Below are 15,580 nucleotides of genomic sequence, written 5' to 3' on the forward strand. Positions count from 1 at the left end.
CGGTAAAACCAAAGCATTAGAGACAAAATTTGCCTTTGTTTTTGTTTCCTATGAGGAAGATGTCTTTAGGTAATACTTAAGGTAACTTCAGACAACATGAATGAACTCTATCAGTACAAATAGCACTGGCCATTTGAAATATTTACATTCTTAATTATATTTGAACACTCAAATCACAGCTAATTTTTCCTTATCTTTGTGAACAACTCTGTTTTTATAATTTTATAGAAAGTATGTAGTAGTAAACATTCAAGTATTATGTATTTGTAATCCAAGGGAACAAACACTTGTACTTTACCCCCAAATCTGTATTAAATTGCTTGAACAATCATCAGAACTTGCACTGTCTCTCAGTCTCTCCCCCTGGTTATTCACATAACAGAATCCTGTTTGCCTGAAAATAAAGTCAGTTCTATGGGTAAGACAGCATTAACTTCAAAACTTAGTTGGAGAAGATTTATGAACAATAAGGTGTATATTTAGAACAGTACAGTACTTGAAAAGGAACATCCATGTTCTTTTATGCTAAACAAGCTTTACATTTTATTTGCATTTCTGCCACATTTCAGCAAGATTATATGTTCAGAGAGCTGATGTTATGACTAATTTCATTCACATATAAGAATAAATGTAGCTGGTTTGAGAAGGAAAAAATGAAAACACTAAGTGGTGTTCTAGAATGGGGAATGGAAAAGACAATGACTTTCTACAGTCTAATATAGAAAATTTTGTAAATCACACGACAACTATAGGAGACATTCCTGTTGAGATAGTATTTGAGGTATGGTGCAGCACAAATAATAGGCAGAGGTTGAAAGAAATATAACCCCAAACAAAAGGGGGAAAAATTTAGTTTTCTTGTAGGTATAACTCTATTTCCCTTTTCCCTTTCTCTGTTATACACACACACACACACACACACACACACACACACACACACACCCTTCATGTTATTTCTTGGTTGCCCAGAGTCCACTGGGTTTCTGCTCAACAGATTTCCAGTCTCTGATATTCATGTCATTCTCCCATTATCGCTACTCATTTTATCGCTAATACATGATCTAATCTGACTGTTTCATCAGGGCAGGTAATCATGCCTCCTCTCCTCCCTTCCATTTCAATGGCAGACTTCACAATTGATTATAACACTCTTTCTTGTTGAGCTCCAGGCACAGACTCAATCTATCATAGCAACATACTCTAGGTGGCGCTACCTATTATCTGAATTAGTACCTGAGTGTCATATGGCAGTAATGGTTACTGCAATAAATGGATTAATGATATAAATAATCCTCCCAAGGGACTTTTCTTTTAAAAAAAATAGTTTGTTTAAAAAAGTGAGAACTATAAAATATAAAACATGCTTGTTAACATTTACTGCCAGATCTGGGAGGATCAGGTAGGGGGGAAAACAAATACTAAACATACACATTGTAACAATACAATAAAAAGATGCATGCACCCATTTTTGCCCAGCCTGCTGGAGTGGTGGGTGGGAGGTGGACAAAGAAAGACTTGCTGATGGAGTAACATCCGAAAATGAGTTTTGAATTTTTACTTGGAGTTATCCAGACCAACAGTGGAATAGAGAAAAAGTTGGGAGAGGGAAGAAAAAGTAATATGATTTGGAGAATACAAGGAACACGGTAAGAGGTGAGACTTAAGAGTTTTGCAGGAGCAAGATTTTTGAAAGGACCAGCTCAAGAAAGAAAGGTTAATTATACTCTGTTGGCGAATAAGTATTGTAGTGCCGGTCCAAAATAAATATGTGAAGAGAGTATATCTAAGAAAGAAAACATTACCAACCACTGCCATAGCAAAATGGCCTTTTAATCCTATCTTGCCTGAATCACTGCGTCACTGTTAGGTTTTCAAAAGTCTGAATGCCCATTTATATGATGCTTATTTGGGGAATTTTGCTGTGGTGATTTTTTTAGTGCTTTTATCCAGGTTTTGTTACTGATAAAAACACGTCTTAAAGCACAAACTCGATAGAATGAAGTTTTTAAAGAATCTCCACATTTATCTGAAATGGGGGTCTAAAATCACTGGCTTTATTACAGATGGTACAAAAACTTACTAAAGACTGTTAGGTAATTGTTCATAGACACATATTGATGCTTTGCTGAGGGTTAGTGCCAAATTCCCTTTGGGAAAATATTAGAAAAAATAGAATTTACTATTAACACAAATTATCACTTTAAATGTGAATGAATATTTTAGTTTTGACCCATACATTAATAAAGAGCCAGAAAAATATAAATCAACTATGAGGCCTGGAATAAAATTCAAATCTGAGAAAATGGAATTGGCAATGCCTGGTAGGAGGTTGAGGGCCATGATGGAGGAATAAAATGCTCCTTATTTAGTTAAAAATACCAGGATGGCATATGGCTGAATGACTTTGAAATAGCTTTTAATGTTTAGACAGATTAATCTAATATAATTAGACAAATCAGACTAATAGTTTGAATTTTGACAATATGAATATTGGCAAATAGCCCATTTTCACTCCAAAGATGCAGAGAAGATTAAAAACTTTGCAATTTTATGCCAGGACATAACTATCAAAAAGTATCACAATTTTATGTTCTGCTTTAGAAACAGTAATATGATTTCAATACTTTTACCTTCAAATTACTTTATAAAGAACAATTTCAAGACACTCTAATGAAAATGTCAAGTTCTTTTAAAAGGTGGAAGTAGACAGAGAATTTACAATTTTTTTGTTCATGTATCATTTTTTTAAAATATTCAAGTCACTCAGAGATAATGTTAGGCATGAGAAAAATGAAATAAAAAGTAGAATTTTTCCCCTAGTAGTATTATTTAGATTTGTTTTCTTTAGGAAAAGTTAGATTAGACAGGTAAAAATTCAATGAGAATTTCAGGTTCTTATATGTTGACATATTTACCTATATAAAATGCTGTCATTATCATTAGATACTGCCAATATATTTTAGCTGTTCAAGTAAAAGCAACTAAACTAGAGTTTGGAATTGTCTAAAATACAGAACATGTATTTTAAAAATCATATTATTTTAAGCAGCTTTCTTTTGTATTACATTATGACTACAGTAAAAATGATAATTTCCTGTATACAGAAAATTTTCATCTCAATGAATCCACCAAATGATTTGCAATTCTAACAAATTAAAATTGCTTCTTCTGAGTAAATATGAATGCAGCTTTGATATGAAGTTCCTGGAGCATTTTACAATTATAAAAACAGAAAAAAACTCTAGGTAGATACTTCATTCCTTGTTTGTAAAGGAGAAATAAACACATAGTAGGAATAACAGGAAACAGTGGAGATTATGTTGACATAAGTCAGTTGGATTTCTTCTTCTCAGGGAAATGAAAATAAATGCTTATATCTAAAATTTAAGCTCACCACCCGAGGCCTTAAATTCTTAGTATAGTCTTGCATTTTTAAAAAAATATATTGGAGTATAATTTCTTTACAATGGTGTGTTAGTTTCTCCTTTATAACAAAGTGAATCAGCTATACGTATACATATATCCCCATATCCCCTCCCTCTTGCGTCTCCTTCCCACCCTCCCAATCCCACCCCTCTAGGTGGTCAAAAAGAACGGAGCTGATCTCCCCGTGCTGTGCGGCTGCTTCCCACTAGCTATCTATTTTACATTTGGTAGTGTATATATGTCAATGCCACTCTCTCACTTCATCCCAGCTTAACCTTACCCCTCCCCGTGTCCTCAAGTCCATTCTCTACATCTTTATTCCCGTCCTGCCCCTAGGTTCTTCAGAAACATTTTTTTTTTTTTTTAGATTCCATATATATGTGTTAGCATACAGTGTTTTTCTATTTCTGACTTACTTCACTCTGTATGACAGACTCTAGGTCCATCCACCTCACTACAAATAACTCAATTTCGTTTCTTTTTATGGCTGAGTAATATTCCATCATATATATGTGCCACATCTTCTTTATCCATTCATCTGTCGATGGATACTTAGGTTGCTTCCATGTCCTGACTATTGTGAATAGAGCTGCAATGAACATTGTGGTACATGACTCTTTTTGAATTATGGCTTTCTCAGGACATATGCCCAGTAGTGGGATTTCTGGGTCGTATGATAGTTCTATTTTTAGGTTTTTAAGGAACCTCCATACTGTTCACCATAGTGGCTGTATCAATTTACATTCCCACCAACAGTGCAAGAGGGTTCCCTTTTCTCCACACCCTCTCCAGCATTTATTGTTTGTAGATTTTTTGATGATGGCCATTCTGACTGCTCTGAGGTGATACCTCATTGTAGTTTCGATTTGCATTTCTCTAATGATTAGTGATGTTGAGCATCCTTTCACGAGTTTGTTGGCAATCTGTATATCTTCTTTGGAGAAATGTCTATTTAGGTCTTCTGCCCATTTTTGGATTGGGTTGTTTGTTTTTTTGATATTGAGCTGCATCAGCTGCTTGTAAATTTTGGAGATTAATCCTTCGGCAGTTGCTTCATTTGCAAATATTTTCTCCTATTCTGAGGGTTGTCTTTTCGTCTTGTTTATGGTTTCCTTTGCTGTGCAAAAGCTTTTAAGTTTCATTAGGTCCCATTTGTTTATTTTTGTTTTTATTTCCATTTCTCTAGGAGGTGGGTCAAAAAGGATCTTGCTGTGATTTATGTCATAGAGTGTTCTGCCTATGTTTTCCTCTAAGAGTTTTATAGCGTCTGGCATTACATTTAGGTCTTGAATCCATTTGAGTTTATTTTTGTGTATGGTGTTAGGAAGTGTTCTAATTTCATTCTTTTACATGTAGCTGTCTAGTTTTCCCAGCACCACTTATTGAAGAGGCTGTCTTTTCTCCACTGTATATTCTTGCTTCCTTTATCAAAGATAAGGCGACCGTATGTGCGTGAGTTTATCTCTGTGCTTTCTATCCTGTTCTATTGATCTATATTTCTGTTTTTGTGCCAGTATCATACTGTTTTGATTACTGTAGCTTTGCAGTATAGTCTGAAGTCTGGGAGCCTGATTCCTCCAGCTCTGTTTTTCTTTCTCAAGATTGCTTTGGCTCTTCAGGGTCTTTTGGGTTTCCATACAAATTATGAAATTTTTAGTTCTAGTTCTGTGAAAAATGCCATTGGTAGTTTGACAGGGATTGCATTTTTTCTGTAGATTGCTTTGGGTACTATAGTCATTTTCACAATGTTGATTCTTCCAATCCAAGAACATGGTATATCTCTCCATCTGTTTGTATCATCTTTAATTTCTTTCATCAGTGTCATAGTTTTCTGCATGACAGGTCTTTAGTCTACTTAGGTAGGTTTATTCCTAGGTATTTTATTCTTTTTCTTGCAGTGTAAATGGGAGTGTTTCCTTAATTTTTCTTTCACATTTTTCATCATTAGTGTACAGAATGCAAGATATTTCTGTGCAGTAACTTTGTACTCTGCTACTTTACCAGATACATTGATTAGCTCTAGTAGTTTTCGGGTTGCATCTTTAGGATTATCTATGTATAGTATCATGCCCTCTGCAAACAGTGACAGTTTTACTTCTTCTTTTCCGATTTGGATTACTTTCATTTCTTTTTCTCCTCTGATTGCTGTGGCTAAAACTTCTTTCGAAGTATTCAACTATGTTGAATAATAGTGGTGAGAGTGGGCAACCTTGTCTTGTTCCTGATCTTAGGGAAATGGTTTCAGTTTTTCACCATTGAGAATGATGTTGGCTGTGGGTTTGTCATATATGGCCTTTATTATGTTGAGGAAAGTTCCCTCTATGCGTACTTTTTGGAGGGTTTTTATCATAAATAGGTGTTGAATTTTGTCAAAAGCTTTTTCTGCATCTATTGAGATGATCATATGGTTTTTCTCCTTCAGTTTGTTAATATGGTGTATCACATTGACTGATTTGTGTATATTGAAGAATGTTTGCATTCCTGGGATAAACCCCACTTGATCATGGTGTATGATCCTTTTAATGTGCTGTTGGATTCTTTTTGCTAGTATTTTGTTGAGGTTATCTGCATCTATGTTCATCAGTGATATCAGCATCTAGTTTTCTTTTTTTGTGACATCTTTGTCTTGTTTTGGTATCAGGGTGATGTTGGCCTTGTAAAATGAGTTGGGAGTGTTCCTCCCTCTGCTATATTTTGGAACACTTTTTGAAGCATAAGTATTAGCTCTTTTCTAAATGTTTGATAGAATTTGCCTGTGAAGCCATCTGGTTGTGGGCTTTTCTTTGTTGGAAGATTTTTAATCACAGTTTCAATTTCAGTGCTTGTGACTGGTGTGTTTACATTTTCTATTTCTTTCTTGTTCAGTCTCAGTAGGTTGTGCTTTTCTAAGAATTTGTTCATTTTTCCAGGTTGTCCATTTTATTGGCATATAGTTGCTTGTAGTAATCTCTCATGAGCCTTTGTATTTCTGCAGTGTCAGTTGTTACTTCTCCTTCTTCATTTCTAATTCTGTTGATTTGAGTCTTTTCCCTTTTTTTCTTCATGAGTCTGGCTAATGGTTTATCAATTTTCTTTATCTTCTCAAAGAACCAGCTTTTAGTTTTATTGATCTTTGCTATTGTGTCCTTCATTTCTTTTCATTTATTTCTGATCTGGTCTTTATGATTTCTTTCCTTCTGCTGACTTTTGGTTTTTTTTTTTTTGTTCTTCTTTCTCTGATTGTTTTAGGTGTAACGTTAGGTTGTTTATTTGAGATGTTTCTTGTTTCTTGAGGTATGACTGTATTGCTAAAACGTCCCTCTTAGAAATTCTTTTGCTGCATCCCATAAGTTTTGGGCCGTTGTGTTTTCATTGTCATTTGTTTCTAGGTATTTTTTGATTTCCTCTTTGATTTCTTCAGTGATTTCTTGGTTATTTAGTAGCATATTGTTTAGCCTCCATGTGTTTGTATGTTTTACAGTTTTTTTCCTGTAATTGATATCTAGTCTTATAGCGTTGTGGTTGGAAAAGATACTTGATATGATTACAATTTTCTTAAATTTACCAAGGCTTGATTTGTGACCCAAGATATGATCTATCCTGGAGAATGTTCCATGAGCACTTGAGCAGAAAGTGTATTCTGTTGTTTTTGGATGGAATGTCCTATAGATATCAATTAAGTCCATCTTGTTCAATGTGTCATTTTAAAGCTTGAGTTTCCTTATTTTTTTCATTTTGGATGATCTGTCCATTGGTGAAAGTGTGGTGTTAAAGTCCCTTACTATATTGTGTTACTGTCGATTTCCCCTTTTATGGCTGTTAGCATTTGCCTTATGTATTGAGGTGCGCCTATGTTGGGTGCATAAATGTTTACAATTGTTATATCTTCTTCTTGGATTGATCCCTTGATCCCTATGTAGTGTCCTTCTTTGTCACTTTATTTAAAGGCTTTATTTTAAATAGTCTTTATTTTAAAGTCTATTTTGTCTGATATGAGAATTGCTACTCCAGCTTTCTTTTGATTCCCATTTGCATGGAATATCTTTTTCCACCTCCTCACTTTCACCCTGTGTTTGTCCCTAGGTCTGAAGTGGGTGTCTTGTAAACAGCATATATACGGGTCTTGTTTTTGTATCTATTCAGCCAGTCTATGTCTTTTGGTTGGAGCATTTAATCCATTTACATTTAAGGTAATTATCAATATGTATGTTCCTATTACCATTTTCTTAAATTTTTCTGGGTTTGTTATTGTAGGTCTTTTCCTTCTCTTGTGTTTCCTGCCTAGAGAAATTCCTTTAGCTTTTGTTGTAAAGCTGGTTTGGTGGTGCTGAATTCTCTTAGCTTTTGCTTGTCCGTAAAGATTTTAATTTCTCTGTCGAATCTAAATGAGATCCTTGCTGAGTAGAATAATATTGGTTGTAGATTTTTCCCCTTTATCAGTTTAAATATGTTCTGCCACTCCCTTCTTGCTTGCTGAGTTTCTGCTGATAGATCAGCTGTTAACCTTATGGGGATTCCCTTGTATGTTATTTGTTGCTTTTCCCTTGTTGCTTGTAATATTTTTTCTTTGTATTTAATTTTTGATAATTTGATTCATATGTGTCTTGGTGTGTTTCTCCTTGGATTTATCCTGGATGGGACTCTCTGTGCTTCCTGGACTTGATTGACTATTTCCTTTCCTAAATTAGGGAAGTTTTCAAATATAATCTCTTCAAATATTTTCTCAGTCCCTTTCTTTTTCTCTTTGTCTTCTAGGACCCCTATAATTTGCTGGTGCGTTTAATGTTGTCCCTGAAGTCTCTGAGACTGTCCTCAATTCTTTTCATTCTTTTTTCTTTATTCTGCTCCCTGGCAGTTATTTCCAACATTTTATCTTCCAGCTCACTTATCCATTCTTCTGCCTCAATTATTCTGCTATTGATCCCTTCTAGAGAATTTTTATTTTCATTTATTGTGTTGTTCATCATTGTTTGTTTGGTCTTTAGTTCTTCTAGGCCCTTGTTAAACTCTTCTTGTATTTCCAAGATTTTGGATTATCTTTACTATCATTACTCTGAATTCTTTTTCAGGTAGACTGTCTATTTCCTCTTCATTTGTTTGGTCTGGTGGGTTTTTACTTTGCTCCTTCACCTGCTGAGTATTTCTTCGTCTTCTCATTTTGCTTAACTTACTGTGTTTGGGGGTCTCCTTTTCACAGGCTGCACTTTCGTAGTTCCTGTTGTTTTTGGTGTCTGCCCCCAGTGGGTAAGGTTTGTTCAGTGGGTTGTGTAGGCTTCCTGGTGGAGGGGACTGGTGCCTGTGTACTGGAGGATGCAGCTGGTTCTTGTCTTTCTGGTGGGCAAGACTGCATCTGGTGGTGTGTTTTGGGGTGTCTGTGACCTTATTATGATTTTAGGCAGCCTCTCTGCTAATGGGTGGGGTTGTGTTCCTGTCTTGCTAGTTGTTTGGCATGGGCTGCCCAGCACTGACGCTTGCTGGTCGTTGAATGGAGCTGGATCTTAGCGTTGAGACGGACATCTCTGGGAGAGCTCTTGCCAATTGATAATACGTGGGGCCAGAAGGTCTCTGGTCGTCCAACGTCCTGAATTCAGCTCTCCCACCTCAGAGGCTCAGGCCTGGCACCCAGCCAGAGCACCAAGACCCTGTCAGCCACCGGGCTATTAGAGGCCTGAGCAGTGGAAGTTGCGGACCCATCTTCAGGGCCGGCTGAGGGCTCCAGGTCAGAAGGGAACTGCTGAAAAGGCACAGAGGGCGCCTGCCACCTTCAGACCTGTCCCGACCTCAGGTTAGGTAGCGGTAAACCCAGGAGCTGTAGCAGGACCTTCTTGGCAGCAGCCAGCTCTTCCTTCATGACCTCCTCAGCATCTTCACAGTATTCTTGTATCTTTGAAAGAAGATGTTAATGGCAAATATCTAGAGGTGGATAGTGATGATGGTCGCACAATGTGAATGTGCTTGATATCACTGAATAGTCAGTGCAAAGTAGTTTAAATAGTAAATTTTGTGATGGATATTTTACGACAATAATTTTTAAAAGTAGTTGTTGGCTTCCTTATACTTATACTCACATGTAAACAAGAAATATCTATCTAACCCTATAGGAATGAGCACTGAAATATAGTCATCTGTTATTTTGCCATTTATTCTAAAGAATGTAGTTCAAGAGTCTCCACCTATCAGAGGTATGAATAGCTAACAGTCTGGCTGGATGGGCAATTTTTTTCTTTATAATTATCAAGTTCTCAAGTTTATAATTATCTTTATTAAATATTTCTCAGAAACTTGATATATTAATAAATCTGTTTACTTCCAACATATATTCTAATCTTAGGGGCTGGACTATAAATGGAGACAGAAAAACTGAGTTTGCTTTGCCTCATAGGAGTTATTGGTATTTTTAAACAGGGATGTATACCTATCCTTTTTAAAGCAACATAACTTTTAAATTACAAATATGTAAATAAGGGTGGATTGGAAAAGTGAGGTTCTTTCTGAATCTACTTCTCTAAAATTGTCCTGAATCATCACTGGCCAAACCTGAAAACTAGAACAGTTCTTCAATTATAGCTGATCTTCCTGAAAACACAAGTCATCTCTTCCAATGTCTGTTTTTTATATGCATAAAATAAAGCTGCTGTGACAGCATGGTATAGTGGTTCAAATCTCTGTTCCACCACTTATTACTTGTGACCCTGAGTAACTATTTAACCCCTCCGTGTCTCTGTTTCTTCAGTTGTAGTTAGGATAATAGTATTAATTAGTTCATTAGTTTGGGAGGAGATTAAATGAGCTGAACCTCTCTTAGAACAATGTTAGACACATCATTAGTTCTTATAAATGTTATTTTTCACCATTACTCTTAGCTCCAGTGTGAAAAATTCTATTAGAGATGAATGATATTGTATTTAGGTTATGACTGTGTTTATTATGCTCAAAATGAATTCAGATGATTGAATTATAGAATTTGACTGTTACCCTGATCAAATAAACAAAGAGTCGCCAAGTTTTTGCTTGGCTAATTGATATGTATGTAATTACTAAGGAGTTAAAAAAATACTTAATTGCATCTTATTTTAGGATGTGTGCTTCTCCTAATACTGTGTTACATTTTTGCATCCTCAGTACAGTGAGATAGAGAGTAACTTCTGAAAGTTCAAATTTTACAAACACTTCTCTTTTCTCCCTGTTCCGCCCCACTAAATTATCTCTGACAAAGCTGCTGTCTCTGGCTGTGGCAAGTTGCAATTAGCAACAATTAATTAACCTTACCGAAAACCGGTATGAAGCTGATTTAAGCTCCTTTTTTTTTCTTTTTTTTTTCTTTGTGTCTATAAAGCTTAGGGTTTGAGAAGAAGTTCAGCCAGCAGGGATTTCTTTTTCTTTTAGTACACCCCCACAAATCCAATGGATGTTTTACATAAGATTTATTTTCCCTATACTTTCATAAAGCTTTGAAAAAGTAATACTTATCATTTCTCCGTTTGCTGATTTGGATGCTTTATTTATGTATATGATTATTTTACTGTTAGTGTGTGATTAGCACTACCATTATTTCAGGCAAAGTAAATATAATACCTTTCTTTTAGAAAAGGTATCACTCTTCTAATCTTAATAAACAGAAAAAATGATCTGCATGCAAAGCCATGATTTCATAGTTAATCAAATATGTATGTTATGTAACTGGCCTATGCACAGGAATTACTATTAGCTTTCATTCCTTAACTTTTTTATTGCTTTGCTGATCATCTGCCCCAGAGTAAATCAGTTAAATGTCACTGATCAATTATTCCTATATCTAAAACAAGCTTTAAGGATATAAAATCAATATCCCATTCTGGAAATCAGGTTACCCTGCCTCTGAAATTTAACTATACAAAATAAGGATCTGATAGAAAATATTAATTCTGTCAAACTCTAGAGTTACAAAGGAAGATAGTTATTCAAATGTAACATAAATCAACAAAAATCAAAACCGACCATATTTAACTAAGAAGTTCTGCTCTGCTTGTTAATGCATTATTGGTTCCTTGTGCGCTTCACTTATTCTCTTTATTAAATCACTGAGGACCCTGGCTGTGGAATAGATTAAAGCAATAATTGGCAACTTATATTTAGCAGAGACTTCTAGTTCATAAAATGTTAAAATCTCTACATTATAAAAAGCAGGGTCTATTTACTTTACTTATGAGTAATATTTATTAAGCATCCTTAAGTGCATTATCCTGTGGTGATACTTGAGTTTGTCAAAATGGCCAAAGTAATTCTTTAGGTGTATGTAACTGGCCTTGGGTTATGTTTCCATCTTGCCACAGATTTCCTATGTGCCCAGATAAATCACTTCATCCTTTGCAGTAAGAGTTCCTTTTCTTCAAAATTGCCTACAATTATCTCCCAGGAAGACTCTCCTAGTCTTATGTGTGGATAGATCCATAGTGTCTGCAATGGATTCTAACATTCCTCAATTGGTGTTCCATGGTTATAGCAGCCCACTGTCCCCTGACAATGAAATCATATATAATTTCACCTAGCTATATTAAGATAAGACAAACACTTAAAATTACTCAATCACTAAAAGGCTCTCTTACATTCTGAGACTCTCTTCATTTCACTGTAGTTTGTTCTCTCACTTTGGGGCATTTTATTGTACCATTATTAATATAAAAGCTTTATAATTATCCAGCATTAATAACTGCATACTGTATGCATATTTCTATTAGAATCCTTACATGGATATGTATAAAAATCAATATGTTAAGAATTTTACCCATTAGCAGTCATTATGTTTTATACCTATCTTAACTAATTTTCTTCAAAATGATAAATTTTCAGGATAATGATATGCAAAACTTGTTTCTCCATTTCATTATATCTAAGCATCTTGCAAAATTCCCCTTCTTTCTAAACATCCTTCTGAACATTCTCTACATTTAGTTTAAAAAAAATTACCTAGCTCTTTCATTTTATATCAGTTTTGCTACCATTGGCCATGTAATGACTAATTTACAAATGGTAATGATTTGCATCATAGATATTAGTTTAGTAATTTTTTTTGTTACAAAGGCAATAACTTTACTCATAATTCTTACTTTAATTAGCTCCATGTTTTTCTCCTTTGATGACTTAGAAAGTTGGAGTCATGAAATAATTCAGTATCACAGAAAGAAGAAAGTCAAGTTCACCATTCACAATAAAACAAAACAAAATTAAATACTGAAATCACTAAGGTACAGATTTTTGAGGAAAATTTATGTTTGATATATAAATATATGCCAGTTTCTGTATTTCACATTCTTTTAAGTTATTTGATCTTTATCCAGCAATTACATTACTTTTAGTAGATACACCTCAGTAATAATCAATATATAGATCATAACACATTTTATCTTTAGGTTTATGAATGGAATTAAATCTATTGATTAGATGCTTACAATTTCCCTTACAGGCTGAAATTCTATCATTCTTTAAAAACTGTGTTTATTCCGCTTTTCCAATCACCAAAGATTTCAATTTCAACAAGTTTTCAAGTTTTATTCTACAATATAGATGCCATCAGACGTTCTTTTATTCACAGAAGTGAAACAAATTTACCCAGCCACTTTTCAGCAATAAAAAAGCTGCATAAAGTTTATGATCATGTAAATTAAACATATAGTCTACTTGTAAAGAAGCAATTCAAGACAATAAACTGACCAGAAATTAAAGTACTATGAAAAAGAGTGTATATTTTATATAAACTAAATAATACCTAAGACTTTAATATATAAATATATCAATTAAACATGGATTGTATACATACCATCATACAATCATGCATACTTCTATGCATTGAAGGTAATTCAGTTCCTTACGATTTAAAAATTTTAATCCACAGCAGTCAACTTCTCTCAAATTGAACATTAAATTTTACTTGCTATGGCTTCCCTGGTGGCACAGTGGATAAGAATCTGCCTGCCAATGCAGGGGACACAAGTTTGATCCCTGGTTCGGGAAGATCCCACATGCCACGGAGCAACTAAGCCCACATGCCACAACTACTGAGCCCACGTGCCACAACTACTGAAGCCCACACGCCTAGAGCCTGTGCTCGGCAACAAGAGAAGCCACTGCAATGAGAGGCCCCCGCACCACAACGAAGAGTAGCCCCCACTCGCCGCAACTAGAGAAAGTCCTCGTGCAGCAACGCAGACCCAATGCAGGCAAAAATAAATAAATAAATAAATGAAAAAATTTTGAAAACTATAAAAAAAATTTTACTTGCCAGTTTCTTACTTGCTGCAACAATCCTCATTTTTGACACATAGGAATTGACCAGTCTTCTGTATCAGGGAAGCAGCTATCTTAGTGCTTAAACCCACTAAGCTGAACTTGACTCAGAGGCTATTTTTGTACTCCCACACAGGCAGAGCTAGGATATTCCAAACAATAGTAGGGGTTATATGTTTATGGTTAAGGCAACAACAATTAAGCCAACAAATTAAAAAGCAATGCCTTTTAAAATGCATACATTTCAAAAATGAAGTGTGATTTATATGTGATATACACATATTTTAATATTTTAATATTATTATTAAATAATAATATTATTATTATTTATTATTATTATTTATTATTATTAAAATATTAAGTATTATTAATAATACTTAATTGGGTTGAAGCTATTAATCCACTCTGTCTCCTGCTAATGGTGCCAGAGGATTCTGGCATGATGTTTTACCTATACCCACTCTTAAATATTTTTAAGTAGCTTTCTGTCTGTTGTACTAAATTGGCTGTCATTCTGTTAGACTCATATAACACTTTACTAAAATATCCATTTAATAACAGCACACTTAAGATCAAGATAGGCGGTGATTTTCTATAATCAGTGTAACTGTTCTTAGATCTAAGTGAGTCAATATGATCTTTCAAAGCTACCTTTCCAATGACACTTGCAATGGCAGATGTAGTGGTCCTTTGGGTATCTGGCACATTGGTCCCTACTTATCTTTCATTTCAGCATTTTAGTTTTCAGGGCGAATGTTCTAAATGTTTCATGACATCACTATGAAGGCTACAGATTATTTGTTCATTTGTGTTTGATTACTCTAGGGAAGTTAACTTCATCTTCCATTTAACACTCAAGTTACAAATGGACTCTTTTACTCTCATATTGTGTTTAGGCCTTTTGCTCATTATTTGTAACACAACATTTTTCTCTAACCTTTCCCAATCGACCACAATTTAAAAAACCCAAAATTTACCTGGTGTTTTAATGAAAACAATCTCTAAAATTCTTTAACATCTATTATGCCATTCACACTTATGGCCCGAATACTGTGGCCACCATTAAAGTAGAAAAAGCAATGTCCAGTTATTATCAATAATTGGCAAAAATCCTATTCCCTGTGCCAATCCTTTTATAAGACATTAAAATCTCCTTAATGGAGGAAGGAAACTGTTTTTGCAGGTCAAAAACAGTTCAATATAAGCAAGTTGGAATATTTCAACCTAATACACACACATGCATTTATATATATATATATATATATATATATATATATATATCTCCACATATATACTATACAACTATTAAATTTAAAATATAAAATCACCCTGTTTATTTATTGAGTTAGAGATACATGCTCAGCAGTCCATATATATCACCTTTAATCATTTATCTCAATAAATATTCTTCTCCCGTTTTAGACTTGAGGAAACAGACCGAGAATGCTAATGTTACTTGGCCGAACTCAGGTAGGAAGAATCAGAGGGAAGATTCAGACTCAGCCTGAGTGCAAAGCCTCTGACCTTCTACCTCACCATGCTTCTCTGTATCTATTAGTCATTCAACAACCTCTGCCTATTGTTTGATTTTTAATACTGCTCACCCCAAACTTCAGGGATCATTTCTAGGGAAACTAAGAAAAACTCTATTGCACATGCAATGGAAGAGTAACACTGTATATTTTTGTCGTTATTTTAAAAAGCTGTACTTAGAAAAAGATGAATAAAAGTAAATTTTTACTTAACATTTCTGTGATCTGACGTTTTAGTTTGTTAAAGAGAAAAATACAAAAAAGAAAGGAAAGAAACACTACGATCACAAAGCATCTGAGGAGCTCCACATATGCATTTGTAGCATTATGGTCATGAATCTTGCTCATTGAAAACTTGCATGCTGCCTGACATGGGGAAT

General features: G+C 34.6%; 1 protein-coding gene and 1 long non-coding RNA gene across 2 annotated transcripts in view; both read right to left on the reverse strand.

Annotated features, from left to right (window-relative positions):
* The window catches only part of LOC309662463, a 46,587-nt gene extending 32,631 nt beyond the window's left edge, over nucleotides 1–13,956 (reverse strand). Inside the window, exon 1 of the long non-coding RNA XR_014264707.1 lies at nucleotides 3,702–13,956. This is a non-coding gene — a long non-coding RNA (uncharacterized lncRNA). The remainder of the gene's footprint in view (nucleotides 1–3,701) is intronic.
* The window catches only part of LRP1B (LDL receptor related protein 1B), a 1,885,740-nt gene that overhangs the window by 1,712,703 nt on the left and 157,457 nt on the right, over nucleotides 1–15,580 (reverse strand). The gene's annotated exons all lie outside the window — the stretch shown is intronic.

Source organism: Balaenoptera physalus (assembly GCF_965194825.1).
Source record: "Balaenoptera physalus genome assembly, chromosome: 6".
NCBI classification, from domain to species: Eukaryota; Metazoa; Chordata; class Mammalia; order Artiodactyla; family Balaenopteridae; genus Balaenoptera; species Balaenoptera physalus.